At 38.5% G+C, this 18,163-nt stretch overlaps 1 pseudogene; it reads right to left on the reverse strand.

The window, feature by feature from the left end:
* Positions 1 to 756: 756 nt before the first annotated feature.
* Positions 757 to 1,916, reverse strand: LOC127103681 (uncharacterized; annotated as a pseudogene).
* Between the last annotated feature and the right edge of the window lie 16,247 nt (positions 1,917 to 18,163).

The raw sequence follows: 18,163 nt of genomic DNA on the forward strand, positions 1-18,163 counted from the left end.
CCTATTGTTATTGATAGAACTGTAACAGGTTGGTCACAATGCATTATGTGTTGCCATTATTTGTAAGATTTGTTATTGATGTGGTTAGGTATGATGTAAGATGATATCCATAATGAATATACTTGTTGCTACCACATTGTGAATGATGATGAACTGAACTCCTGTAAACCATTTCCCTGCTGCTGATTATTGCTACTTTGCAGGTTCTGACATGGAATGGCTTGAAGCCATGCATTGAGCCATGTTGATGTGGAAGTGGTCATCACTCATTTTGCAGCAGGTGAATGGCTTACATTTCTGACTTGATGTGTTCATGATCATAGTCCATTGGCTTATATGTTGCCTCATGCTTTCATACTGCAGAATACTCATGGGTTCATTTCATGATTTGTCTTGCCATCTTGATTCCATACCCTGATTTTACATGTTATGATTTGGACTGGTGCTTTTTATTCCTGACAGGCAAGGCCTTTTGCAGTGTAAATTGCTTCACATTATCTTGCAGCAAATTGGATCAAAGCTCGTGAATGGCCTCCACTATAAAACCTGGTTTTCTATAGGATCTTATTTGGTGTATGCTTGTGCTTTTCTGCATTGGACTGTCGCTTGTGGTGATCTTTTGGCCTTTAGTATTTCAGCATGTCATGTTGTTGTGCAGGATGGTTCCTTGCTCAATATTTTGCATAGCAGGATTTGACATATTGTTGCTAAACCATCATGGCATTCTGGTATGCATCTTATGATTCAGTTCCTGCATTATGTTCTTTCTGATGGATAAATTTGCAATACTTGTGCATCCTCACTGCCCTGGTTTACTGATTCTACATGTTGATTATTAACTTCTTTTCTACGTTTTACTTCAATTGCTGGCAGAGGAGAATTTTTTTGCAATACAGCTATAAAGAAGGCTCCAGAGTTCTGATCATGGGGCAGTAAACGCATGCATAGCTCTAGTGGGAAATCAGAAACTATCTCAGTAAACTCATGCATCGCAGGATTCTCCTCTACTTGAACAACATCTTCAGGATGTCCACTAACATCACAATTACTGTTACAGTCAATATCTCGATAGTTTCCACCATTTGGAAACATGTTGGGCAGAACTACACTTCTACGAACCTTGTCAACCTCTTTGCAGGAAACCAAGGACTTGCCCTTGTCACGCACCTTCCATCTCTTCAGACCTGGCCGACGAATAAGTTGGGGAAGCTCACTAGAGACATCAACAAGTTCAACAGAACCTTTGCACCTCCGCAAAATCTTTGCAACAACAGCTTCATGTTCAATAGGATTCATTGAGCAGGTTGAATAAACCATCCTTCCACCAACTTTAAGTAAAGACAAGCCTTGCATGGCAACTAAAATTTGTAGGGTGTGAAGTCCATTTCCTGTCCCTGTGTTCCATCTCCTCCAGAGATCAGGTGCGTTGCGGAGGGTACCATCTCCACTACAGGGTACGTCACACAGAACACGATCAAATAGCAGTTGGGAAGTATGCTGACTTGAACCCCTTATATCACAATCCAAGTTCAAATGACATCCTGGGAAATGCTGAGCTTCATGGTTGGTGACAATTAGGTTTGCTGTGCACATTCGTTTTATTAGGTTTGTACATCTAGATCATTTGCTATAACCATTCCATCAGGCAATGATCCTGCTTTAGTTGATCGGTGTAAAATTTCAAGCAATTGGAATGTTTTTGAACCTGGGGCAGCACCCATATCAAGTACAATGTGATTCGAATGTACATTTAAGAACAAAGGAGGCACCATGCTGACAGCTTCCTGTCTAGTGATATTTCCAATTTCATTTTCTATCTTTAAGAATTCATGAAACCTCTTAAGTGATTGATTCTTCCTGAGCTGTATACGGGAAAAATTAGAATGCCAAGCAAGATTTTCAGGATACCATGGCAAGGGTCAAACAGTTTGTGCTATTCTGCGCACTTGTTGTGTTCGATAGAATGCTCCACAAGAAAACTGTTGCGATCATGATTACAAAGTTCATCTTGTGATGAAGAAAATTAACCTTGTAGCAGTTGAAGAAGTAAATTCAACACACAGTACGATAATGAATTCTTGATTTTTTTCTCCAAGGGAAAACTATATTGGAAGGAAGAAGCTACATGAATGAACAAGTTGTAGTGTGTTTTTTTTTTGTGAATTTCTTGTATAAATGTCATAAATGCAAATTGAATGAATGAATGTACACTTATTTGGAATGGGAATGATCTTCATTGAATGGAAACATGCTCGATTTTAGAATGAACTTTTCCTTTCATGTATTTGTTTGAAATCAAACTTGCCATGAGACTTTGAATGGACTTATGGGTTAATAATGAGACTTAAGACACTTAATCCTGAGGGTTATGAACATATGATGACACACCGGACCAATACAAATGGATTGGGAATCAAGAGCAACAAGAACCCATGCACTATGAACATGAACCAATGAATGCACCTAGACATTGAGATCAATGGACCACGGATGAAGCATGAAAAACCTGACCCAAAAGATCATGAGGATAATTTCGTGACCAGATGAAGTGATCAAAGAGAAATGTAAATGAATGATTGATGGGAAAAATTTCAAGGCCAAAATCGGGGTATGACACACGCTAGAGCTTGAGGGAGACTATTGAGATATTGAAGCACTTCACATATAGTTTCAAGTTTTTTCTTTACTTTCCTTATTTGGAAGTTTTTCATAAGTTGGTTATACCAACTTTCTATTTTAGTAAAGTATTATTCAGTTTATTATTAGAGGTCGTTGGATATTGAGATTCAGTTAGTAACTCTCTCTTCCAACTATATATGCTAATAATGATCTTCATTTGCAACTAAGCACAATAACAAACTTTGCATGCTTCACTACCATATTCTTCTTTCTCAATATCCTTTCATGGGGTTTCATCATTGTTGCATGAGTTTCAAATCTCCTTCCATGGTGCTTTTACTTTCTTAACAAATACCTCATGCTTAGGTCTTGAGAGCCATCCGACCGGGCTGCAGATCTTATATGTACAACTGATGCCAAAATAGATTCTAAGTTGAATGCCCTGCTTAATCAACAACAAAAACCTATGATATTCGTCCATCCTTGACCCTTATTTAATCTTGAACTTGATCTCGGTTCAAGCTGATACCAAGCGGACCTCAATTGCAAGAGTATTAGCAATGGTCTATCACTTAAAATTTATTCTAACAAAAACTGAACAAATCGAAATATAATGTGCACCATATGCATATGTTACTATCTTAGACATATAGTCCCTTAAGGGAAGCTAGTCAGTTCTTAACTTGTATAATGATAATTGTGGTTTCATTTTGAGTTGTTGAAATACTAACCCGGTCTTAAATTACCTTCAACATTCTCTTAAGTATGAAGATGTCGAGGATGGCGGCAGTGGGGCACATATTCTGGAGTTTTTGGGCGACAACAGGACCTTAGGGCAACAACAAAACCAACATGACCTTTTAGTTTAAGCAACTAAGAAGATACATGTCAGAATTCTTACCTGAAGTAGAGAGCATCCTAGAATTTGCAGTCTGAAAACATTGACACAAATTAGACAAAGGCAATTTATGTGTTCCACCTAACAATGAAACAACCATTAATAACTAGTAATGCTCGCTATGGTTTCCCTATTATGAAAAGTATATGTTTTTAACTCATTTCATCCTTGTTAGATTCATCATCAGAGTCTTCGTAGTAGCTATTTGTAGATTCATCGCGTAGCCTTGACATCCTAACCTTGGATGTGCCTTTATGAGCAGTTTTGAGAATCTCTCATGCATCGTTGGCTTCAGTATATGTGTTGATCAATCTAAGCATGTTCTAGTCAACACAATTGAAAATAACATTTAAAGCCTTGAAGTTTCCAAGAGCTTCATTATTGTTTGCATCAGTCCACTTAGATTTTGGTTTTAAGCTTGATGTATCATATTGAGAAATATTCTTTGGATTTTTGTAGCCTTTTACCACAACCTTCTATGTTTTGTTGTCCATGGATTTGAGAAAAGCAACAATCCTGGCTTTACAATTGTCATAATTTGTGTCATCTAAGACAAGGGGTCTATTTACTAACCCTCCATCCTTGGTGCTATCCATTTGAATAGAAAATATCTTCATTGGAGATCACAAAAACAGAACAGGGTTCTTACTCTGATGATAATTGAAATTCTATTCTCATAAGGAAATATGTTGGACCAAATGCCTTGGAAAATGTGTACAACTGGTTTATGACAGTGATAGATTTTGGGGATAGATGTTAGACATGACGTCTGGGACATTGTATATCATTAAAAATCAGTTTAAAATACAGGTAGCAAATAAATAACACAAGAGAATTGATAACCCAATTTGGTGAAAATAACACCTACGTCGGGAGGACACGTTATCCTAGAAAGGAAATCCACTACTTTGAATTACTACAATTAGTCTTATATGAACAACAAACTCATGTTATCCAATGCCACTTCCTAATCCTAAGGACTTTCTATTTAGGTCTCCCCCTAAAGATGAGAACCCCTCTCACTTTCTTTTAATCACTAATTCCAAGTAACAAACTAAAAAAACAACAATTTTCTCTCAAACACTAATCCCAAGTAATCAACTTAATAAACAACACATTGATGTTGGATTTACAACTCACTAAACTTTCTGCTTTAAGATATGAATGAAAGCACTAGAGTAGTGAAAAATATAACTCAAACAAAGACTTAAAAGATAAACCCTAACACAAGGAATCTTTAATACATGCACACCTCAAAATTAAGGTTTGAGTCTCCTTAAATAGAAATACAATTCTAAGTTTTTCTCCTTTTAATATTAGCTGTGAACTCGTCCAAATTTGTAAAAGTTTTAGTTGGATTCTGTTTTTTATTTGTTCAACAAAAGCTTCCAACAAAAGATATGATTTATTTTTTATTCATATTCAAATTTAAATCTCCATTTAAATTGATTTAATCTTGAAACATCTATCAAACATATCACACAAACTCATTGCTAAACAATAGAAAGAAATATGATTGGATCCTAACCAGAATTTCTCTCCAAAACTCAAGAATTTAGTCTGTTGAAAAAGCGTCAGATGTTGCACACATGTTGGAACATCATGTCTCACATGTGTCCCTTCTGCACCAAAACGGCTTGAACACTCCATGTTGTTTTGTATAATTCAGCCAATCAAGAAGGAACAATAATAAGAAGTGATCATGGAGGAGAATTCCAAAATGCATCATTTGAAGAATTTTGTGAGGAACATGGCATCTCCCATAATTTTTCAGCACCAAAGAATCCTCAATAAAATGGTGTAGTTGAAAGAAAGAATCTTTCTTTAGTCGAACTTGCAAGAATAATGCTAAGTGATTCAAATATACCAAAATACTTTTGGGTGAATGCGGTAAACATCGCATGTTATGTAAGAAATTGAGTTATAATAAGACCAATCTTGAAGAAGACTCCATATGTAACCTTCAAGGTAAGTAAGCGAAATATCACACATCTTCATGTCTTTTGATGTAAATGCTTTTTCTCAACAATGACAAAGACAATCTCAGTAAGTTTGATGAGAAATCTGATGAAGGTATTTTTCTTGGTTACTGTCTTTCTAGTAAGGATTATATAGTTTATAATAAAAGAACTTTGGTTATAAAAGAATCTATGCATGTTTCTTTTGATGAATCTAACCCATCTAAAGAGGATAAAGTTGTTTGTGATGATGATGATATAATAGAAGTACATATTGAATACAAAGTCAAATATGATAATATTGAACAATCCTAACTGTAGCGGTGTATTCGTCACTATATGATTTATTGATTAAACCATAAGCAAAGCATACAAAGAAATCGAGTCGCCACCGCACTTTTATTTATCCAAAGGATTGGCTAAAAAGCGAACAAAAGCCTAAGAAGTTTTACACATAGAAAACTAATAAAAAGATCAGAGAATCTGAGTAAGGGGTAAATTACGCAATGGGAAGGTGTTAGGCACCCATCACGTCCTAGGTACTCCTAGGGATCCCTTTTCACACTTGTTGAATGAAAATGTTTATTTGTTTATGACATATTGTGCAAACATGAATGGGAAGATGAGAAAAGAATGTACAATTTTATTATTTTTGTGTTTGAACGGATGAACCCGTTGCCTACGTACCTTCCATCAAAGGTAAGGATCAAAACGCCGTAGTTCGGCTAAAAGATTTCCAAAAGTGTGTGAATTGATTTTAAAACAAAAGCCCTAAGGTCTTTTGTTATCCACGGGAGAAAACTCAACCTCATACGAACAACAAGTCCACCATGTGAGAAAAGCTTCGACGTACTAGAGGGGTTAGCCCTGTTTTCAGTACGGAAGTCTTACAGTTCGATCACTAAGGACAAAAGGTGAGATTAACATCAACCAACTAGGATAAATCAAACCTATGGCTAATGTATGAAAACATGTTAAGAATGGACAAAGCCACAAAACAATTGAATGGGTGAAGTTAATTGATTATGATTATTTACAAAATATGGTCAAAGTATGATTAAGATTCGATTCGAAGAAGTGTTATCAAAAGTGAAGTTGGAAAAGTCAAGGACTTAAGGTCCAGGTTTCTAATTTGAAAAGAGATGAGGATGTTTGCACAACATGTATTTACAAGCTTTTAAAAGTCAACAAGTGAAAAGGGAATTTGAAACAAAAGGGATGTGGATGAAGGAGTGTAAAACTTCCTAGAAGTTCACCTCTTGAAATCATATAGCAGATGATTCAAGTGTGTCCTTTGGAATAAGGCAACCAAGCAAGCAAATAAAAAGGAAGGTGATACCGGATGCCATCAATGGACTTATACCAATCTCACAAACAAAAGCGGATACCGGATACCAATAAATGGATTTACACCAATCTCCTAAAACAAAACAATGATACCGGATGCCAATAAATGGTCTTACTCCAATCTCACAAAGCAAAACAAAACAGAAGGGTGGATACCGGATGCCAATCAACTGGACTTATACCAATCTCCAAAGAATCAAGACATGGATGTCAGATGCCAATCTATCTGGACTTACTCTAATCTCCAACAGATGATCATGGGAAAGCAAATGCCAACAACATGGACTTATAATTGCATCCTCACATACAACAAACAAACAAAAAAATGGATGTCAGATGCCAATCTATCTGGACTTACTCTAATCTCCAACAGATGATCATGGGAAAGCAAATGCCAACAACATGGACTTATAATTGCATCCTCACATACAACAATCAAACAGAAGCACTAAGCAAAGAGGACATAAGTGGCCAATGAAATGGTCTTACACTCAATCCCTTCCAAATCATAGGAACAATGGCCAATGAATGGACTTATAGTTGATTCCTCAATGGGCAAACTCAAACAAATCACAAAGATATGAAATGATGATCATGCAATAATGAACAATTAATGATGATAAGTGCACAAAGGCAAACAAGCAAACATGTACAGATGAAGCAAGCAATCAATCAAACAAAGTCATTTAGCACCCACTATATACAAGCAATTTTGGCTCAAACAAAGGGTTAGACTTTAAAGTCAACTGGAATGGGGTAAGTGGTGCTCTTAACCTTAACATTGAGAGTTAAGGTGAAGCAGATGAAAGGATATGAGGGGTGTGCCTCATCACTCTTATCCCTGGTCAGGGAGAGCATTGAATATCAGAAGGTGTGGGAGTTCAGAAAGTTGGAACTCTCTCCACAAGTTAATAACTCTATAGATCTTGGGTTTTTACTCACTATGCATCAACACATGTGGTGTGAGCAAGGTGAGTGACACACAGAATAGTAGGAGATGGACTACACATCTCTTTTGTCTACCAATTGCCTTATCAAAAGGACTTTTCCTGCTTGGGGACAAAGATAAACAATCACAAACATTGCCTCTTAAGGAGGACTTCAGACAGGTGCCTGGCCAAGTAACAGTCCAGGTCTTCCAGACTACATGAAGAAGAGAAAGTATACCTCAATTCTTAAGCTATCAAGCAAAGCAAAAGCAAGTTCACAATGGAACTATAGCAACTAATGTACCTGAAATCAATCAAATATAATCAGTACACCAATCACAAAGTCAAAACAGACAAGATAAGAACCAACAGTCAACACAATCAATCACATGTGCAAAGCACAAACTCAAATCAAATGAGCTAGAGGCATCCTACAAAACAAACCAAGTTAGTCCATAACAATCAAATAAACCAAACTCAATCAACTTGAATTAATCTCCTTAAAGCACTTGCTTCTTCAACCTGAAAACAAACTCAAACATGAGAAGTAGACCACTAGGACAAAGCCTAGGGTCAAAGGAGGAGAAATAGACCAAAACAGAACGTGAAAATTGGTAAGAATCAAGATTTATCAATTAAAAACATCATCCAATTGGTCTCATATCAAAAGCATTCATCATATTCATTTCATAAACAAATCATGTCAAAGCATGCAAGTTGAAACACATTGGAGCAAACAGAATGAACACAAGCATATTAAATCCAAAATGGCTCAATAAATTCCAGGAAAAATCAAGCTTAAATAGAACACATCAAAGGATCAGCATACCAAAAATCATGGCATTTGGATAAGTGGAAGCATGTCAATTCAAATCAACAAATCAAGGTAGGCAAAAGCAAGCTCAAACAAGGCCACAAATGGTACACCAACTTCACACAAGCATAAAACAGAAACCAAACATGATAAATGAATGAAACCAAAGCCATGGCAAACTTCAAGATGTCTATAATACACATGCCAAATTTTAGGTCCATCCAATAAACATCAAGGATTTCACAAATCATATAAGATCATGACTCACAAAAGGTCCACAATTTGTCAAGCAGAGGGAAAATTCTCAAACAAATAGAAAATGCATTCAAAAATTCCAGGCAAAATCACAAGCAAACTTAACATCCATAAGTATCAACATGCAAAAATCCAGATCAATTCAAGTTCAATAGGCATGGAAAAGAAATTCCACAAGTTGGACACGAAATGGTGTGACATACATTGTCACACCTCCAAAGATCAGGTCATATCTCACAATCCAGAAATGAAAAAATCACAAACTGTATACCAAAATGCTCCTCAAGGTGTCTGAATTATGCATGTAAAATTTCAGCTCCATAGGATCAAGCATCATGATTTCATAAAAGAAATGGTAAGCAATGTTCAAGGAATGGCATGTAAACATAAACCCTAGGCAATTATTTCGTATGCATCAATGCATAACACATTTTGCCTTGCATGCATCGATGCGAAATTCGTATGCATCAATGCATAACACATTTTGCCTTGCATGCATCGATGCGAAATTCGTATGCATCAATGCATAGCACATTTTGGCCATGCACACTTGACAATGATTTGATCATATCTTCTCAACCATTCATCAGATTCTCGTGATCTTGGACTTTTTGGAAATGGGAGAGAAAGATTTACAACTTTCATGTTGGACAAAATTTAATTTGAAGCTTCCTTGATGTTGGAAAGTTGAGTTGAAGTTGGTCCAAAACTTGCCATTTTTGAAAATATTAGGTCACTTTCTATTTCTGGAAGCTTTTGACTTGACTTCAAATTCTTCAATGTGAGTGTTTGAGATGTCAAATGAGACTTGTTTGAACATGAATGGAGTATTTCTAATCACTTCCCACCTCCAAATCCAACAGTTGACTGGCAGTTGACTGGCTAGGGTTTCAATTGACTGAAGAATGCCTTGATGAAATTCAAGCCTCTACCACTTGGGATCTTGATTCAAAATAAACCCATAGCTCATATGAACTCCTTATGAATGATCATGGTGCCCAAATTCTTCAGAATGGCCACCATCTATTGCTCATTGAAATGCATTGACTGTTTGAATGTTGATTGCTTCATCTGCAAGTAACAAGGTTAGATGACATATTTTTGTACTTTTGGTTAGTAAACACATGAAAAGCAATGATATACAAATGCAAAACATGCTTGGTGATCAAAAATCACACTCAAAAGATGACCCACCCACAGGGAAGCAGGCAAGGTGCACAATGATCCTTGAGGCAATAAATGATATGATATGATGCCATGAGGGATCTTAGGGACAAAATTGGGGTCTTACAGATGCCCCTATTTAAGGTCATTCTAGCCGGAGAAGTGAAGTTTAGAAATCTTCATCTCGACGCGGTAGAATGGGCTCAAATAACAGAAATGAGACAAATTTTGGTCCCTAAGAGACCTCGTGATGCAAATGTATGCATGCAAAACAAGCAAAACTCTGTGGGGGATATGGGTCCACAAAGAAGAAAAGACGATCCATCGGAGTAATTCACTCACCAGGAACAGAGACATTAACAAGACTCTCATGGGGATTCTTATTGGGGATAAAAAGAATGTGTGAGCAGGACACGACTCTGATTTGGGGATAACAGAAATCAGACTGGAGACCTCACTGGGGAAGTAAAGGACTCAAACCGGGGAGAAGAAAGAAATTCCAAAGGAAAACACATCCATTGGGAAGACTCAAGCTGACTCACAAAATGCATGTACTGGGGAGAACACCAATACAGCAACACAAATAGAAACACAACTCCGCTAGGGAAATCTAGAAAAGACTTTCCAGGGGAAGCCAAAGGATGAGATGTTACCGGTTAGTGAGTAACAAACTCAGGAAGAATGAATATCTAAGACCGGTATACGGGTGAGAGATATCAATCAACCAAACATCTGAGAAAGACCTGAAAAAGGTACCTCAACTCAGGAAAATCTGACTCCACAAGGGACCAAGGTCATAATAGGGAGTAGACAGGAAGGAAACACCAAGGATACCGGGTTGTAGGTATGTAACAGGTGACCGACCAAGGCGTGAATTGGTGTGTGTTCCAAAACACTCATCATCCGGAAGAAAGCTAGAAAAGCAGACTTGTTTATAGGATGGATATTTGATTCTGTAAAGAATGTAAATCTTACTCAATTGGGGAAACAAACAAAGGATTCGACAAAAGAGTGCATGAGATATATTATCTATAGCCGTCAAAACGTAGATAATATCCTCGCATGGAAGATTATCCTGAACCGGGTTGTAGGTTGTTTATAGGATAAAATCCGAAATCGTGAATTGGTTTGTGTTCCAAAATACTCATCACCCTGAAGAAAGCTAGAAAAGCAGTCTTGTTTATAGGATGGATATTCGATTCCACAAGGAATACGAATCTTACTCGACTGGGGAAACATGAAAGGCTTCGACCAAAGAGCGAATGAGATATATTATTCATAGCCGTCAAAACGTGAATAATAACCTCGCATGGAAGATTATCCTTAACCGGGTTGTAGGTTGTTTATAGGATAAAATCCGAAAAGAAAGGCATCGGGATACCAAACTAGGTATATAAAGATGACCGATCAAAGGGAGCAACCGACATTACCAACAAAAGGGTAAATGAAAGAAGACTCGCCGGAGATACATTGATGAAAACCAATGATCCGGGGAACACAATCACTGACAAGCGGTGAAAGGACCCGCTGGGGATAAATTGCTAGCATACGGCAATTATCCATAAGAGACTTGCTGGGGATATGAGTGCTTATTCAAGCAACTCATCCAAGCGAAGGAAAATCAACATTGAATACTAGATGAAGATAACCACAAAGAGGGGATTACATCTACCAAAAAAGTTGGATAGAAAACCACAGAAGAGTAACTGTCATCGGTTGGGATGAACAACAAAGTTAACTCTGCTAGGGGAGAAAACAGGGTTTATAACTACCGGTTAGTAGGTAGAAAACCGCAAAAATAGAACTTACAACTGCTGGTCTATAGGCAGAAAGCCAAAAATTCCAACTGAGGATAAGATGAATGAGCGCCGGTTTGTAAGCAACTATTCATTTATACCACAGGGAAGCACGAGAGACAGTTGAAAAATGCCAATTTAGGATCGAACCAAAAAGGCGGACTGAATCAAGACTCGTCCTGATGAGGATATAACTCAAAAGGGAAAACCCGTCCCAGTGTGTATGTTGGGAGGGAACGGAAACAACCGTCATCCATGAGGAGGTATCTCAGTGGGGAAAGGCATGAAAGGATAGACACTTTCTGCTTATGGGCTAACTCTACTTTGAGAGATTTAAACACCCGACATCTGCTTAGGGAGATCTATAAAGGAGATCTATATCACCAAGCAGGGAACAACAAACAAAGATATATGGCAAAAAATGCAACATGAATATCTGAATGTTTATGAGTATGCATGAATATGCGTGATTTATGTTTGATGAATGCTGACAAAACAGACATATCTAACACAAACAGGTCCCAGGAATCAAACGCCCGGTACTATACTTCCAGAGGAAAACCAAGGAGGTCCAACTGGAAAGCCAATCTGCCAGAGATCTTCAAGCTGAAAAGCAGAGATCTGCGGGGAGGCAAAAGATCAGAGATATCACAAAAATCTCTGAGTGATGGATCAACAATCAACCCAACTGGGAACAGAAAGTCACAACAGGCAACAACGGCCACAAAGACAAATCTGTGTGGGGGAAAGGATAAGTCCCAAAACATCTGCAGGGGAACAAAAGCTCACTGCACAAGCAACTCCAAAATAACTCCACTGGGGAACAACCCACAAAGGGAGAATAGATCATCTATGTAGAATCCCACTGCACAAGCAACTCTACTGGGAATAACGTCAGCTACTCTCTTGGGGAACAACCCACTGAGGAGGAAGAAAAGATCACACAAGTAGATTCTGCAATAAGCCACTCTACTGGGGATCAAAAGCAATCAGGGAATCAACCAAATCTATGGATGATAGATCACCAACCGGTCCTACTGGGGGAACAGAGGTTTCAACTCTGGCGGAGATTCTGAGGGAATTATCACAGATACAATCCTGACTCTGTCGGGGATATCCATTCTTGGGGATTTTGCATAAACACAATCCTCCAAGCCACAAATCTGCTGACGAATCCACTAGGGAAATTCACTGAGGAACCCACTGGGGATAATGGAGAGCTGGGGATCAGCCACCAAATGCTGACTCTTCTGAGAAACAACATCCACAACTGCTGAGGAGGGAATAAACACTGCTCTGCTGAAGGGCGATAAGAGGTGAAAACCTCAACAAGTGCTCTGATGGGGAGACATAGCAATAACTCTGCTAGCGACTTTGCCGGGGAATGACGGGGTACCGGGGTCTCAAACCACCAACTACCGAATCTTCCAAAGGAAAGCACCCATGCTGGGGAGATAAAATTGCTGGAGAAGAAACTGAGTCTTCAACAACCACCTCTGCTTGGGGAACAACCCCGACAACAACTCTGCTTGGGGAACAACCCCAACAATAAAAGCAGGAGAAAGAGGATACAACCAAATGCCAGGAATATGAACAAATGTCTTTACCTGTTGGAAATCATGCCACCCTTGGGAGAGCACTGAGAAATTCTTGAGTATCCTTTCATCATTGTGAATGTTCACCTTGTTTAAAACAACAATTTGAAAAATTTATTTGTTTTAAAACAATGATATTTTATCAATTAAAACATGCAAAACATTTGTTGAATTGAAACAAATAAGAGTGCAAATAATTGGATAAAAGCTCAAATTTATTTGATGGAATGGTAGCCTGCAAATGGCAAGACTCCATAGATCTGTACAAATTTGAAATCAGTGATATATATTGGAAGAGGGCTACATTGAACATAATGATCCTTTCTCTACCAATTTGAATCTCGATGTATTCGAAGCTTCAGCTGACGACGAATCGAGAACCTCTGACGAAAAGACGGCTGCGGAACAGAAAGTCTTGTCAGGATGCAGTTACTTGCCAAATCCCTAATTTTTTCCTAGATTGCCCCAGGGTGAAGTACTCAATCTAGCGGGATGCAAATTTACCTTTTTTTTCAAGTCTCTAATTTTTGCCTGGATTACCTTTCGGGTTTTCCACCGAGACGCTCATTTTTGCCTAAGCCGCCCTTTCGGGTTTTCAACTTAGCGAGCTATTCTGTTTCTCATTTGTATATACTTTTTCTTTTTTTTTTAGGCAAGGTATTTCTTGACTGCATCTGAATTCACAGGACGAGTGAAATCCTCCCCATCCATTGTTGTAAGCATCAAAGCTCCGCCTGAAAAGGCTCTCTTAACAACATATGGACCCTCGTAGTTTGGAGTCCACTTGCCCCTGGAATCGGGCGCGAAAGACAAGACTTTCTTGAGCACGAGGTCACCTTCTCGGAACACACGAGGCTTGACCTTCTTATCGAATGCTTTCTTCATCCTCTGCTGATATAACTAACCATGACACATGGCAGTCAATCTCTTCTCTTCTATCAAATTCAGCTGGTCATAACGACTCTGAATCCACTCAGCATCAGTCAACTTGGCTTCCATCAAGACTCTCATTGATGGGATCTCCACCTCTACTGGGAGAACAGCCTTCATGCCGTAAACAAGAGAGAAAGGGGTTGCCCCTATTGAAGTGCGTACAGATGTACGGTATTCATGCAAAGCGAATGGCAGCATCTCATGCCAATCCTTGTACGTAACAACCATCTTCTGGATAATCTTCTTGATATTCTTGTTAGCAGCTTCAACAGCCCCATTCATCTTAGGTCTGTAAGGAGAGGAATTATGGTGTGCAATCTTGAATTCAGCGCACAACTCATCCATCATCTTATTATTCAGATTAGATCCATTATCAGTAATGATCTTATCTGGCACACCATAACGGCAAATCAGCTGGTTCTTGATAAACTTCACAACCACCTGCCTGGTCACGTTCGCATACGAAGCGGCTTCAACCCATTTGGTGAAGTAATCAATGGCTACGAGAATAAACCTGTGCCCATTGGACGCTTTCGGTTCAATCATGTCGATTCCCCACATAGAGAAAGGCCATGGTGATGAAATCACATTCAGAAGTGTCAGAGGAATATGAATCTTATCCGCGTAAATCTGACACTTGTGGCATTTTTTCACATATTTGCAGCAGTCAGACTCCATTGTCAGCCAATAGTAGCCTGCTCTCAGCATCTTCCTAGCCATGGCATGTCCATTGGAATGAGTACCAAATGAACCCTCATGGACCTCAGTCATCAACAGGTTTGCTTCGTGTCTATCCACGCATCTGAGCAAAACCAAATCAAAATTTCTCTTGTACAGCACTTCACCACTGAGGTAGAAACTGCCTGACAACCTTCTCAAAGTTTTCCTATCTTTCACAGATGCCCCAGGTGGGTAGACCTGGTTCTGGAGGAAATTCTTGATATCAAAATACCAAGGCTTGTCATCAATCACTTCAACTGCAAACACGTGAGTTGGTCTATCCAAGCGTATCACGGCAATATTGGGAACTTCATTCCAAAGTCTGACCACAATCATCGAAGCAAGTGTGGCAAGCGCATCTGCCATCCGATTATCCTCTCGAGGAATATGATGAAAATCAACTTCTGTAAAGAACGTTGAAATCCTTCTTGCATAATCTCTGTAAGGAATGAGACCAGGCTGATTCGTCTCCCATTCTCCCTTGATCTGATTGACAACCAGGGCCGAATCACCATATACATCAAGATGCTTGATTCTCAAATCAATACATTCTTCAAGTCCCATAATACAGGCCTCATACTCAGCCATGTTATTCGTGCATTTGAAAGTTAGCCTGGCTGTAAGCGGAATATGTGAACCTTGAGGAGTAATGATTACTGCCCCAATTCCATTTCCATACTGATTTACAGCGCCATCAAACACCATCGTCCATCTGGAACCAGGTTTCGGACCTTCATCAAGTGTAGGCTCATCACAATCTTTCATTTTCAAATACAGAATCTCCTCATCAGGGAAGTCGTACTGAACAGACTGATGATCTTCAATCGGCTGGTGTGCTAGATGGTCAGCCAAGATACTACCCTTGATAGCTTTCTGAGCTCGATACTCGATATCATACTCAGATAATAACATCTGCCAACGGGCAATCCTCCCGGTTAAAGCAGGCTTCTCGAAGATATACTTGATTGGATCCATTCTGGATATCAACCAAGTTGTATGATTTATCATGTACTGGCGCAAACGCTTAGCGGCCCAAGCCAAAGCACAACATGTCTTCTCAAGCATTGAGTACCGAGACTCACAATCAGTAAACTTCTTACTGAGGTAGTAGATAGCAGATTCTTTCTTCCCTGATTCATCTTGCTGACCCAGGACACAACCCATCGAGTCTTCAAGGAGAGCATTGAATATCAGAAGGTGTGGGAGTTCAGAAAGTTGGAACTCTCTCCACAAGTTAATAACTCTATAGATCTTGGGTTTTTACTCACTATGCATCAACACATGTGGTGTGAGCAAGGTGAGTGACACACAGAATAGTAGGAGATGGACTACACATCTCTTTTGTCTACCAATTGCCTTATCAAAAGGACTTTTCCTGCTTGGGGACAAAGATAAACAATCACAAACATTGCCTCTTAAGGAGGACTTCAGACAGGTGCCTGGCCAAGTAACAGTCCAGGTCTTCCAGACTACATGAAGAAGAGAAAGTATACCTCAATGCTTAAGCTATCAAGCAAAGCAAAAGCAAGTTCACAATGGAACTATAGCAACTAATGTACCTGAAATCAATCAAATATAATCAGTACACCAATCACAAAGTCAAAACAGACAAGATAAGAACCAACAGTCAACACAATCAATCACATGTGCAAAGCACAAACTCAAATCAAATGAGCTAGAGGCATCCTACAAAACAAACCAAGTTAGTCCATAACAATCAAATAAACCAAACTCAATCAACTTGAATTAATCTCCTTAAAGCACTTGCTTCTTCAACCTGAAAACAAACTCAAACATGAGAAGTAGACCACTAGGACAAAGCCTAGGGTCAAAGGAGGAGAAATAGACCAAAACAGAACGTGAAAATTGGTAAGAATCAAGATTTATCAATTAAAAACATCATCCAATTGGTCTCATATCAAAAGCATTCATCATATTCATTTCATAAACAAATCATGTCAAAGCATGCAAGTTGAAACACATTGGAGCAAACAGAATGAACACAAGCATATTAAATCCAAAATGGCTCAATAAATTCCAGGAAAAATCAAGCTTAAATAGAACACATCAAAGGATCAGCATACCAAAAATCATGGCATTTGGATAAGTGGAAGCATGTCAATTCAAATCAACAAATCAAGGTAGGCAAAAGCAAGCTCAAACAAGGCCACAAATGGTACACCAACTTCACACAAGCATAAAACAGAAACCAAACATGATAAATGAATGAAACCAAAGCCATGGCAAACTTCAAGATGTCTATAATACACATGCCAAATTTTAGGTCCATCCAATAAACATCAAGGATTTCACAAATCATATAAGATCATGACTCACAAAAGGTCCACAATTTGTCAAGCAGAGGGAAAATTCTCAAACAAATAGAAAATGCATTCAAAAATTCCAGGCAAAATCACAAGCAAACTTAACATCCATAAGTATCAACATGCAAAAATCCAGATCAATTCAAGTTCAATAGGCATGGCAAAGAAATTCCACAAGTTGGACACGAAATGGTGTGACATACATTGTCACACCTCCAAAGATCAGGTCATATCTCACAATCCAGAAATGCAAAAATCACAAACTGTATACCAAAATGCTCCTCAAGGTGTCTGAATTATGCATGTAAAATTTCAGCTCCATAGGATCAAGCATCATGATTTCATAAAAGAAATGGTAAGCAATGTTCAAGGAATGGCATGTAAACATAAACCCTAGGCAATTATTTTTTCCAACCGTGCACAAATTCAGTAAAAATCATCAAAAAAATGTAGACATTACAAGGATCATGGAAAAAAGGTCTCATGTGATTTGGATTATTATTTTGAGAGTTATGAATTTTTTAATATGGAAGAAAATTAAAAAATGAATGAATGAAGGCATGTGATCATGTAAGGCATGAAGTGGAAAATGCAAGACAATATTGGAAATGACATAGCCATGGATCGAACCGCGCTTACATTTGAACTGCGCGCTATGCCAAAACGCCGCGTTTCATTTAAATGAAACGCTGGCCAATAGGAAACAGGCAAATGGACCAGTACATGCATAGAAACAAGAAATCACATGCAATCAGGCCAGGCAAAGATCAAACACAATTCATGAAATAAAAAGCTAGGGTTCTTCACGTGT

Source organism: Lathyrus oleraceus, chromosome 7, assembly GCF_024323335.1.
Source record: "Lathyrus oleraceus cultivar Zhongwan6 chromosome 7, CAAS_Psat_ZW6_1.0, whole genome shotgun sequence".
Classification (NCBI taxonomy): domain Eukaryota; kingdom Viridiplantae; phylum Streptophyta; class Magnoliopsida; order Fabales; family Fabaceae; genus Lathyrus; species Lathyrus oleraceus.